Raw genomic sequence first — 13,386 nt, 5'->3', positions numbered from 1 at the left:
GTTCTTGTATATTTTCCTTTCCTAAGTAAATTTGTATCATATTTAATATTAAAAATTTATCTTTGAGATTTTTACTGTAAACTAGATAATCTCATTTATACATACTTTTTCAAAATTCATATCCTTTATTGGTAGAACTTTGGTTCTACTTTTTCAAAGTATTAATAAAGCTACATCACATTATGTTAAAATAATATATTTTATTATAAGTACTTGTTATATATGTAATTTAGTAACGTGTATATTATTTTTAGCCTTGTATCCTTATGGTCAATCCGGTTCGTCAATTCGCCGCCTAAGCTTCTGTATTATATCAGTAGTATATGACATTATTATAGTTAAAATTGTTTGGAATGACCATATTATAATATAACTATTATGAGGTCTAACGGTTCGTTACACCAAAACGTCAGTTGCCTAATTTAGCGTTCGCATTTTTGTTGTAAGGACAGTTTCAGCCTCTCGATTTTTTTTGGATGCAGTTTTGTTCAAGTTTATTTATATTGGTCCTCGTATTGTAACAAAAAAATCCGTTTTAATCCTTTTACCGTCATAGACGTCAACAGACACGTACAATTATAGGCCTGGCAAAAAATAGTAAGGCTGGTTTTAGTGTCACGCGGACCGTCCGCGCGGAGCGATCCGCGCGACCGATTTGTAATTTTGTCGTCCGCTCCACTCTAAAACGCTCCCTGAAGTTAACACATTATATTAGTCCAGTGCGGATCGCTTCGCGCGGTCGGTCCGCGTGACACTAAAACTAGCCTACAAAATAATAGGGGCTCTATGTAAACCGCTTTGCATGTGGCAACTATTTGACACTTCTGTATGAGAAAAGTGTTGCTATGATAAAAATAAATAGTAGTTTTTTTTGCCAAGTTGTACAGCTAGTTTACTAGTTTTTCGGTGTTTGTATTTAAATACAGCTACTTATTACCCTTTTGTGTGGATAAAATATGGGGATTGTAAAAAAAACTTCAACATATACCATTTATAATATGTGATACAATCATTATGCTTAATGTATAGTAGATTTATTATTGTAATTATCTGTTTATCTTATTAACAAATGTTTTTTCTCTTGTAAATTAAATTGTTAGGATTCGTTGGCAGTGTTCAAGATTTTGTACTTTGCCAAACTGTTATTGTATATTAGACTGATATTAGCCAAGTAAAAATTAGTTTTCTAATATTAACGTATGCCATTTCAAAAAAAAGTTTGCAAATGATAAAATTAAAATTCACTCATTATCAATTGTTCATCAGTCGTATTTGATAACAATGTACCTTATTGTAGTTCATCAAAACGACGTGTTTAGATCAACTACTTGTTTATAAACATTATTAGTGGATTTTTTTAAATAGATAAATTTCATAGTCCCTGATATTTATAAAAAAAATTTGTACTTTATACATTACAAGAGGAGAGCGAAACTCGTTTTGTAATTAGTAGGTACAAAGAGGATCGAGTATTATAGAGAGTTAGTGTCAAAGTAAAACGTGTAATCACAGTGCATAGACTGCCATCTCTCGATACAAGCTTAAAAAACTTTTGATCGTCAGTTTTGACAATTTGGCCCATATTGTTAGCTTGATATGTGTTAAAATGTCAATTAATGTTAGAGCCATCTAGCCGAGCGTTCCCCAAAGGTGTAACGCCATCTAGGTCACCGTACCTTTTTCTCTAGGGCTTTGAGGTACGTTTTTTTCTTAGACTTTATCCGTCTATATGGAGTTACATATGTCTTTGGTAGGTATATTGTATGGTATAGTATATCAACTACGATATTATTAGAATGCTTATAAAATACTAACCTTATTTACTAAACATTAAAGTTCCATTTACAATAACAGGTTATTTCACCATTCATACATATGTACATAGCTCAATATTGTTAAATCCGAATTGCAATTTTATTTTTAAGGCCATTTTTTGATAATTTTCTAATTACCAACTTTGACATTAGGCTTGTGCCGTTTCGTTTAACAATTCCGGGGCATTTCACGTTTTTGTTTCCAAGCCAAGCGGCCAGGAAAATGGAGTCATGTTTCAGAATTTGTTGAAATTTGGCATAGTTATACTGCTCAATATTCTGAATAGATGTACATTTTTATTTTTTTTGTATTCGTTTCCGTTTCCGGTTTATAAGCATTCAAAAAAATGAAAAAATTGAAGAACTGCAATTTTCAGAAGCTGTTGCTGCTGTTACAAAAAAAATTGATAAATAATTTTAATGATTTTTTACAGCTCTTAAGTTGTTGTTTTTTGTGTTTATAATAATTTAGAATTTTATTGATTTTTTCATATAAAAAATCTGAATTAAATTTTTTAATGTAATTTGCGGGAAGTTCGGTATTTTTGAAAAAATATTTTTTTATCTTAAAATGTGGCTTATAGTTCATACAAAATGCACAAAAAGTTTGAGAATGGGATCTGCATTTGTTTTGGAGCTAGATGAATTTAGGTGTAGAGGTGCCGCTCTGAACGCCATACTGGCGAAGGCGTAGGGTGGAATGGTTAGGTGGTTTTCAAGTGTGTTCATGAAATTCTCGGAATTTTTGACTAATAAACTAATAAATACATCTCCCACCTTCCCTAACAACTGGTGTTACCTTCCTGCTCTATAAGTCCGGTAGTACCACGGAAGCAAAAAACTACAGACCCATTAGATGCTTGCCTACACTGTACAAGCTCCTTACATCCATTTTGAGAGCAAAAATTAACGCGCATATTGTCGCTAACAACATTTTGGCCACCGCTCAAAATCGATGTAGGGTTGGGTCCCGTGGTACTAAAGAGCTCCTCCTCATAGACATGACCATCTGCCAACAAGTTCGGCGGAACAAGGGGGCCATCTCGGCCGCTTGGATTGACTATAAGAAGGCCTATGATTCGGTGCCTCACTCATGGCTGAGGCGGATATTGGAGCTGTATAAACTTGATGCAGCTCTAATATCCTTCCTGGCCGCATGTATGAGGCAGTGGACCACAGTCCTTCGTCAACCAGGAGGTAGGGATGGCCCCCCTGGTCCGCAGAACTTCATAAGGATTGAGCGACGAATATTCCAGGGTGATAGTCTGAGTCCTTTATGGTTCTGCCTAGCTCTGAATCCCCTCAGCACCCTGCTGAAGGATTCTGGGCTAGGTTGCCGGCTTCGGAGAGAGGGTGAAGTCATCTCTCACCTTCTGTACATGGACGATCTTAAACTATTTGGACCGAACACCCAAGATCTGATGGTGCTATTGAAAACCACAGAAGTTTTCAGTACCGCCATCAGAATGGAGTTTGGTGTCGATAAGTGTGCGGTTATGCATGTACAGCGGAGGGAGGTTGTAAATTCAGAAAATTTACAACTTTCTGAGACGATGTCGTTCAGATCTATCTCTGAATCAGAAACCTATAAGACCTTGGTATGTCACAGTCGTTGGGTATTGAGGATGTTGGCATAAGACGGTCGGTGAAGGAGCGCTTTTTCAGTCGGCTCACAAAAGTCTTTAAGAGTCTTTTGTCAGGAGGCAACAAAGTGCGCGCCTTTAACGCCTGGGTAATGCCTCTACACACATACTCCTTTGGTATACTAAGGTGGACACAGACCGAGCTGGACGCCCTGGAACGGAGGGTCCGCTTACTTCTTACCACACACCGTATGTTACACCCGCGCTCGTCTGTTACGAGATTGTACATCCCACGGAAGTGTGGAGGTCGCGGCTTACTAAATGCCAAAAATCTCCACAACCGTGAGGTGTACAATCTCAGGAATTACTTCCTTAACAACGAGTGTGGGATACATCGTGATGTGGTGGCAGAAGACGGAAACCTCACGCCGCTCTCCTTGGCGAAAGAAAACTGACGCAAACCTGTGGTACTAAGTACTGCGGACCGCAAGGCGGTATGGGAGAGCAAATAGCTACACGGGCGGTTGACCTGCCCGCATCGGTGAACTGGTTACGATTCGGGGATCTCTTCGGAGAAACCGAGGGTTTTGCCTGTGCAATTGCGGACGAAGTTATGATGAGGAACAACTACCGGAAATATATCCTGAAGGACGGTACGGTCGACATTTGTCGGGCATGCCGCGGTCCCGGTGAGTCACTCAGGCATATCATCTCCGGTTGTTCTCATCTTGCTAACGGTGAGTACTTGCACAGACATAATCTCGTAGCCAGGATTATTCACCAGCAACTGGCTCTTCAATACTGCCTTGTGGACCGCGAAGTACCGTACTACAAGTACTTACCTGCGCCAGTTCTCGAGAATGGTCATGCCACGCTAAAATAAATATGAATATGATTAAAACTAGGTAACAACAGGCGGTCTAACTATCTTATAGTGAGACGAACAAGTTACAGTGAAAATCACAAAAATTTTAAAGTGTCGAAATAATATCTTAATTAGGTACCTATTTGTTGCTATTTGATTAGAAATTAAAGGTTAAAAATAATGACTGTTTTTCATTTAAAATATAAGTACTATCATATTACATATGACCTTACATAAAACTGTTGATGTAACGCACATTCATATTAGAATAAAACGTTTTTATAAATTATTCACTTGTACGTTAATCAACCTAAGCCAGTCGCCAGTATGGCGTTCAGAGCGGCACCTCTACACCTAAATTCATGTAGCTCCAAAACCAATGCAGATCCCATTCTCAAACTTTTTGTGCATTTTATATGAACAATAAGCCACGTTTTAAGATAAAAAAATATTTTTTCAAAAATACCGAACTTCCCGCAAATTACATTTAAAAAATTTAATTCAGATTTTTTATATGAAAAAATCAATAAAATTCAAAATTATTATAAACGCAAAAAACAACAACTTAAGAGCTGTAAAAAATCACCAAAATTATTTATCAATTTTTTTTGTAACAGCAGCAACAGCTTCTGAAAAACGCAGTTCTCCAATTTTTTCATTTTTTTGAATGCTTATAAACCGGAAACGGAAACGAATACAAAAAAAATAAAAATGTAAAAGAATGTACATCTATTCAGAATAAATGCCCCCTAGTTGCTAGCAGTATAACTATGCCAAATTTCAACAAATTCTGAAACATGACTCCATTTTTAGAATGGCGGCGTGGCCCCTTCTGCTTGGCGTGAAAAATGCCCGATTCACAGAGCACGGAAAGATTCAGTTCATTTCGGTCATTGATGGGATTTTATTCCTAACAGTTCATAGTTCGTGAACGACACAAGCCTATTTGACATGTTTTTTATTTATTTGTATACCTACCATTTATAATTTCGGACATTTTCAGTAGGTAACTACCCAGAAAATTAGTTATCTTAAAACAATAATTATCATGTTGACTTTTTTCTTTTCCAATCGTGTCTTTTCATAGAATAATATATCAACCATGTGTTTGTATGATTTTCTTTGACTTACAGCTAATTAAAATCGTGTGCAAACAATTGTATTTTATTTTCCTTCTGTCAAATTCCATATAAAATGGTGGGTTAACCCTCCATTTTCGTTGGTGCAAGTGGCCCTAATATTATAGAATAAAATACATACAGATTTCTGTAGAGTATTTTATTCTCGTGTTCGAAAAATTTACATTGGACCCCCTGGAACGCCGTTAAGAATAAATAACCTTCAATATGTTAGTTTAAATTATCTGTGACAGATCTGGAACACTGTGTTCGAGGGGTTAGCCTTTCGTGCGCCTGTCACATTTTTTAAATACTACGTCGGTGGCAAACGAGCATACGGTCCGCCTGATGGAAAGCGGTTACCGTAAACTATACGCCTGTAACTCAAGGACAATCACATGCGCGTTGCCAACCCATTAGAAACTGTTAATTGTTATTCAAATAGCAAGCTACCTACGTAAATGATCAATTGATTAAGTTGAAACCATATGGAGAAGATCTAAGTTGCTTTTAAGCGATGCGACGTAAATTCTACAGCAAAAAATCCGCTATCACGACCCTCAAAGTCCAGTTTGTTATAGTATAACCTGCCATTTATTAAACTGGACGTGTACTGTTACACTATCACTCTTCGTCATAGGTATATGTTAACAGAGCGACAGAACCCGAAAGGCAATTTGGCTAGGCACTTAGGTTACGTAGGGTAAAATAAAACAACAGTTGTAATCACACGATCACTGGGAACGAGTCCTAGTGTATCCGGTTTAATAACAAATTGAGCTGAGTTTATAACAAAATTGACATTTACAGGATACACAATAAAAAACCAACATGAGATCTAAGCGAGCGAAGTGTATGCGGACTGTTGAGGTTACATACATTCAGCATACCTACCGCAATTTGAAACTCGCAAGCGAGTCCTCTCACCGTGTATACGCGCCCTAATTTCTTAGGAAATAATACGTGTTTGTATAGACCGTCAACCAAATCTTGTCACTAGAAAAATGCGGCAAATTTGGAAAATCGCGGGCTAGCAACACTAGTTTTGAAAATCGGTGGAAGTTCGCGTGTCATTTGTATCTTATCTGTGGAAATCTCCGTCCTACCAAAAAGAGAAATAACTAGCACATATCCGTCCCTTTTTAATACATTATCTAATTCGTAAGGAAGGAGCGAGCCCCTTGAAAAAAAATATCTGTGGCTGTTCGACGTACATTGCTGGTTTTTGTTCGTTTCATAGGGATACCATACTTTAGTTTGATGTACATTGCTACTGCCAAAATTTGGTTGACAGGCTATATTTTCCAACTTTCCAGGTCAAAAAAGATAGGTTCGGACCGTTCAGAGATTATGTTTGTACCCAGTTTATTTTGAACACTTCACCCGCTTAGCTATTTTGAAACTAACCGAACTAAACGTAAATAATATAATAATTGATTTTTATCGTATTTTATTTTTAAAATGACGCGACGACGTGGTCAGCACGGGAAGCATGGTCGCGCGATAGATATAATATATTAAAGCGTGTTGTACATCAACTAAATCTCACAACGACGATAAAATATCAGGCCGTTTGGTGGGATATTCATGGTATTATTCACTGTCCCTATCGCACTTACAAATAGTGCGATAGGGACGGCCTGCTATTTTATCACTTATCGCGCGACCATAATTGCCTGCCTGATCCAAAATTTGTGGTGTCTCCATTTTTTAAACAAGTATTAATAGTTTTTTTAAATAAGATTCCAGGAAATCAACCCGTAAACATATTATTGGAATGTACATCAAATAGTATCCAATTTCATTACTTATATTACGAATTTAATAAATAAATTATTATGTATGATTCTGATTTTCGTTTAGCAGGCATGTATAAAAAGGTCCTCTAAAATCAAGAAACTTACTTCTAAATATTCTTTGGTAATCTCTATTACTTAGAAAGACTAGTAGAAAACATTAACCTATTTATATCTTATAATATACTGGCAATTCTATAATGATACGATATCTAATATGACGTACAGATAATGGCTATTTTTTAGTCTCACTAAATATTTTATTTGGTTATTACGCGCCCTTGCTAATGTTTAGTGCAATTTAGAAGCATAGAATTAAAAGAGTCTATGGTCTACAAAATTAGAAAAAAAATGCCTAACGGTGGTTTATACATAGGGCGGTCTACAAGTTACAACTTAAAAATAGGGTAAACCGAGGTAAATACAGATGTAGTGCGAAAAGGGTTTCCTTCGTATTTTTCCGGAAACGTTTGTATTTGTCATGCTAGTTCAGTCAATGTCAGTACATCTTGTACTGAGACTGACTGAAATAGCATGACACGTTCGTACGTTTCCGTAACAATACGAAGGCAAATATTTTCGCATCTGTAGGATCAGACAAGTCATATGTTGATATTCAAAATGTTTATTACGACGGTTATCGCATTCTAAAAGAAAATCGTAGCTACGGTATAATTTTTCTGTGCCCATAACAATGCAATATTTCGAATATTTACAATAATTTCAAAAGCATGGGTAACGCAATATACATGATTAAACATTGTCGTTTGATGTTTCGTGATGAAACATTATAACTCATTATACTGCACGCTTGGCTCGCTTGTCCCGTATGTCAAGTCCTTACGACGTAATATAAAAGACATTGGATACGGCTTGCCTCGGTCTTCCCTTTGTATTGGTATACAAGTAGTTTAAGAATCTATCTAATAATTGCAATAGACTACCAGTCATATCAGGCACTGCTTGCACCGCGAGCTAGTAAGCTATGAGCTATCGGCTATAAAAACGAACAAAAGATAATCACTCCCGTGTAAATTAAATCGACACGGCGATGTTTATAGCCACTCGCCCAGCGGTGAGCTATTAATATCGCCGTGTCTCTTTTATTTACACGGGAGTGCTTATCTTTTGTTCGTTTTTATAGCCGATAGCTCATAGCTTACTAGCTCGCGGTGGGACCAGTGCCTTAGGCATTCTTTTACAGAATTTTATCCACAGTGATAAACTAAGTATGTTGTAGGTGCCAACAAAATTACCCTAATTTTATTATACAAAACAAGCCAAAATAATAGCTTTCACCCGATTACGATTAAATGCATGGACATAAATTTAAATGCTCCATATGACCCTGGCGCGAGAAACAATGTCACTACGATATAAATATTTACACTAAGAATATTAGGCTAGTTTCGTATTTATAACTACTATAACTAGTTCCAATATTATGCTCAGTTTCGCCATTTAAGACTGGGCTGTTCTGTGTAGATCCCGGTTCAAAAACCAAAGGAGATGAGATGATCATAATATAGGCATTTTTATGTTATTTTCCCCTCACTAGCTCGGAAACACGTGTTTTGTCCTTTAATACCAGCGGGTAAAAACGCATTTTATCCACTAGTGGGTAAAGTAATTTGACCTTGAATAAAGTCAAATTAACTGCTTTAAAATTGATAAAAGTAGGTGAATCAAGTAATAAAGATGATTTACCACCTGTAGAACTACTGGAAGCAGCGATAAACGCATTTTTTGCGTTGTAGTTTCTTCGCTATAGTGTGGGGAAATGTTTTCTGTTACACTCGGGTGCAAGTGTATTTTACTTCTCGTGTGTTAAAAACTCGCAAGTTCAGGATTCTATTCTCGAACCACTCGCTTCGCTCGTGGTTCAACTATAGACTCCTTTCACTTGCTCGTTTTTCAATTCCACACTCGGCGTTAAAATACAACTTTGCCCCCTTGTATAACAAATAACTATTATTTCGTTCTATGGGCACCAAGTAGAATTTCCTTGGAGAACTGAAATGTTGGTATTACCTACGCAATAAATACAAAGATCTATTAAAAAACATAAGCTGCAACTCTTTTGGTTTTTGGACCATTTTTAGTTGGCCGCGTAGTCCTTTAACACATTCACTGCCAGACGTTGTCTATAACTGTTATCTTGTGTGCCGACAACCCGCCTAGCGGGTTCTACGGCATCTGCGCAAAGTTCACGATCGCCCAAAATGCGGGTTCTTAGCAGTGGATGTGTTAACGGCTTTTATTCTAACCTAGGACTTCCAGTGGAGGCATTCGAGTCTGTTATAAATAAGACTACAATTTCACTAAACTGGCAACATTGACTTATCTTACCACGAATTGCACACTAACACTCGCTAGCAAGCTACCTATAGCTGGGCCATTTTTTTTTTCAAAGTAGTCCACTCCACTTTCTTGTAACATGGGTATTTTTTACGCGAATCATTTAGTACTCAGAATCGCGAGGTCTTTCGATCCTGATAGGAGAAAAAAATGTCGCAAGTCGCCATACAAAATGTATAAAAAATGGTAACGGAATGGGAAAAAAACCTTGGGAGACTTTTTTTCTCCTATTATGTTGGTGATTGGCTGGTGCGCGACCTCCTTAAGACGATACGGTAGGGGTCAATTTTCCATACAAACGCTCTCGACTATTTCCTCCCTGGTTTTTGAAGATAGAGCAATGATTTTTTCAACACAGATTGTTATTATTTTTATCTGTGTCGGACCGTTTTGATTTTTTTGATATTCTGCTTTTTAAAGATTCTAGAGCCAATCAAAAAATTCCAAAAACGGCCTTTTTCATTGTGGCGCAAAAAAAGGTGTGATACTCAAGATTGGTAACAATTAACCAAAAAAGCGAAACGGTCCGACATAGATTATTTCATTGTTATTCAGATTCTCAAATTTCGTTCCGATTGATTAAGTTTTGAAGGAGGAAAGAGTCGAGAGCGGAACCTCGATTTTAAAGATTTTTTTGAAATATCTTTTGACTGAGTTGTTCTTAATGGACAATTTTTTTTCGATAAATCTAGTTAATAACACTTGTATATTTAACTAAAATTCCCAAGTTGAAAAGGGGGCTCCTTTCCATTTTAGCATTTTCGCTACCGTATCCTCTTAAACGTTTAAAATAATGTCACTTTTATATTGTTTGAAATATGATTGATTAGTATTCAGTCTGCCTTATGTCACGGAACTATAATAGGTATGTTTATTTACCAATATCAATTTAAATGACTTAATAAAAATAAGCGTTAAGTGCCTTCATCATTTTACATTAGTTAATACAGCCCACAACCCCGCTAGCTATCATTTTATTGAAAGAGCTCTTGATTCTGAGTGGAAACCACGGAAAAAATCCAAATTAAAAAAAAGTGGTTTGGCTTTGAACCCAGCTGTAAGTAGTTACTATGAATGTAATATACTCGCTGGCGAATGTATGTACTGGCATATATAACCAGACTGTCCAGACTTATCGAAATAGTTTTTATTAATTCGTGGTAAGGTTACCGGTTATGGCTTGTAAAAATCCTTCACACAATAAATTCCTGATAATTTTTATATGCTTATTATTTAAGAAAGAAATAAATTCCGAAAAATACATCAGAAATACATCTTCATATAGGTAAACAGTTAGGTCTATATTTATACGTCTCTTTCAGAATTTATTTCATTAGATTATTATTTACAAAATTCGCGTATAAGTATATAACTTAAATCTATTATATATTAACACGATTTGTCTTACATAAGTCCAAACAAATATACAAAATTCAAACACGATAAAATAATATCATAACTCAAATATACAAGACAGTATTATATACAATTTATAGAAATATAATATAATAATATTGACTGACCGGCTGGCTTTGGTATCAGCTTAATAAATTCTTAATATAATAAATTCTATCAACTTAAAATAATCAGTAGCAGTCGAGAGGTACAGTCAACAACACAGCTGTGAATACAAAGTGCCAAAAATATGAATACAGAACTGTATGTGTACATTAAGGTGTGCATACATATTTTTGGCACTTTGCCTGTATTCACAGCTGTGTTGTTGACTGTACCTACATATTACAATGTCTCGGTCAATTTCAAAATGTACATAAATTTTCATCATAGTGAAACAGTGAGCTAAGGTAACTTGAATATTGTTATTCCAATAGGTACGTGTTATGTATAAGATATAATTATTATTGTCTAATATTCCGTCGCGTTATATGATATATAATTTAGATTTTTATGTCCGTGGAATATTCTCAAGTTCAAAAAGTTACAGAATTTATTACGTACATACAGATGTAGTGCGAAAAGGTTCGTATTTTTCCGGAAACGTTTGTATTTGTCATGCTAGTTCAGTCAATGTCAGTACATCTTGTACTGAGACTGACTGAAATAGCAAGACACATTCGTACGTTTCCGTAACAATACGAAGGCAAATCTTTGCACAGTACAGTGGGCCAAGAAAGTGGTCTGCCAGTTTTGACAAAAGTTTCTGTGAGCTCTAACGATCGCTAAGGTTGACTTGACACATGGCATGACGTAAGTATCATATATAGACAGAGCAATTGTCACTGACATAATATTATTGCAATGGGAAATCGACCTTGTTGTCTCATGACGTTCAAACGAACCTCAACCGCAGGGTGGTAAACCAAATTTCGGTCGACTGTACATCTGTAATTTTATACATTTTACCCTTTAGTACGAAAGAGGTGTGTATATTAAGATTATTATGAAGTATCACATCTCATAACTATAATTTTCTATAACTAATTTCTTTGATTAATATCTGTATCTACGTATGAGATCAGTAGACGAGTCGATATTCACTGATTGCGATATGCTATTTTCATACGCTCTTTATGTATGGCAAAAATGCAAATACTGCGGAAATGTGTGTAATGTGTGTAATTCTTTTTTTATATAGCCTATATTGTTTCCCACTGCTGGGCAAAGGCCTCCCCTGTTTTCCGCCACTCGTCACGGCTCTTTGCATGCTCCCACCAATCGCCACAAAATTAGTCCAGGTCTTTCCGCCATCTCATTTTTGGCCTACCTCGGCCTCGGGTAATTTGTGGTGCCAATTCGGTCGCTAAATGTGTGTAATAAATGTGTAAAATTTACCTAAAGTCAGACCAAGCTAATTACACGCCTGGAGTAAACGTAATAATTCATATACTTACGTTTAACGCATAAAATAATAACCTTTGCACAATCTTTGGTATCAATATAGTTGCAAATTTCGCTTGGACAAACTCTACCAAATAGTTTTACTAAGACATACCAGACCCTCTAGCACAACTTGCCTTGTCGCGCGCGAGTCCATACATCAAGCGCGACTTCAAGTATGGACTCGCGCGCGATAAGACAAGTTGTGCTAGAGGGGCAGACGTAGATATATAAAAGTGTAACTATGATACCTTTTTTACAATAAACTTTTGAGTAATAGTTACAAATGTATACACAATTTTTGGTAGATTCACTTCGCATTAACATTACGCAGTAGCCTTGCGAACAGTCTAAATTCTTATTCGATAACTTGACATAAAATATATTTTTTTTATAAAACACGACAAGCACAGCAGATCACACAGACACGCAGATCAACTGTACATTTTTGACATATCATTTTAGCATTAAAAGAAGCGAACAAAAGTATTGAAGTAGGTCAAACGTATATAAAGCCTGATCAGAAATATATAACTACGCGCCATGTTGCGGAATTTCATTAGAACTAATTTCTTCATACTGAACTCATAGATTTATATATTATTAAGCTAGATTGAGTTGTTAGGCCAAAAAGTGTGTCCACATGAGAGGGTAAAGTTGGGGCTAGTGTCCCTCTCGCACTTATTGCCACTGTCATCATTTGAATGACGTCATCACTGTCATTATTTGGGGATACCAGTCAATATTCAAAGTTACTACCAAATCTACTAATACCGAATTAAAGGTTTTTTTTAATTGCGCAAATCTTTGGTTTTATGGCTTCATAATAATGAACTTACCAATTCGTTACAAGGTATTATTTCATATCATTTCATTTCATTAATATCCTCTATATAATACAAAAGTAATTTAAGAAGTTTATAAACTTAGTTATCATACAGGTAAAATACTACTACTATAGTAATCTCTTTAACACTGGTCACACGTGCGAGAGGGACACCAGCCCCAACTTTG

The sequence above is a fragment of the Leguminivora glycinivorella genome, chromosome 10, assembly GCF_023078275.1.
Source record: "Leguminivora glycinivorella isolate SPB_JAAS2020 chromosome 10, LegGlyc_1.1, whole genome shotgun sequence".
In the NCBI taxonomy this organism is placed as follows: Eukaryota; Metazoa; Arthropoda; class Insecta; order Lepidoptera; family Tortricidae; genus Leguminivora; species Leguminivora glycinivorella.
The sequence above is the reverse complement of the archived record's forward strand: the minus strand, read 5'-3'. Positions refer to the sequence as shown.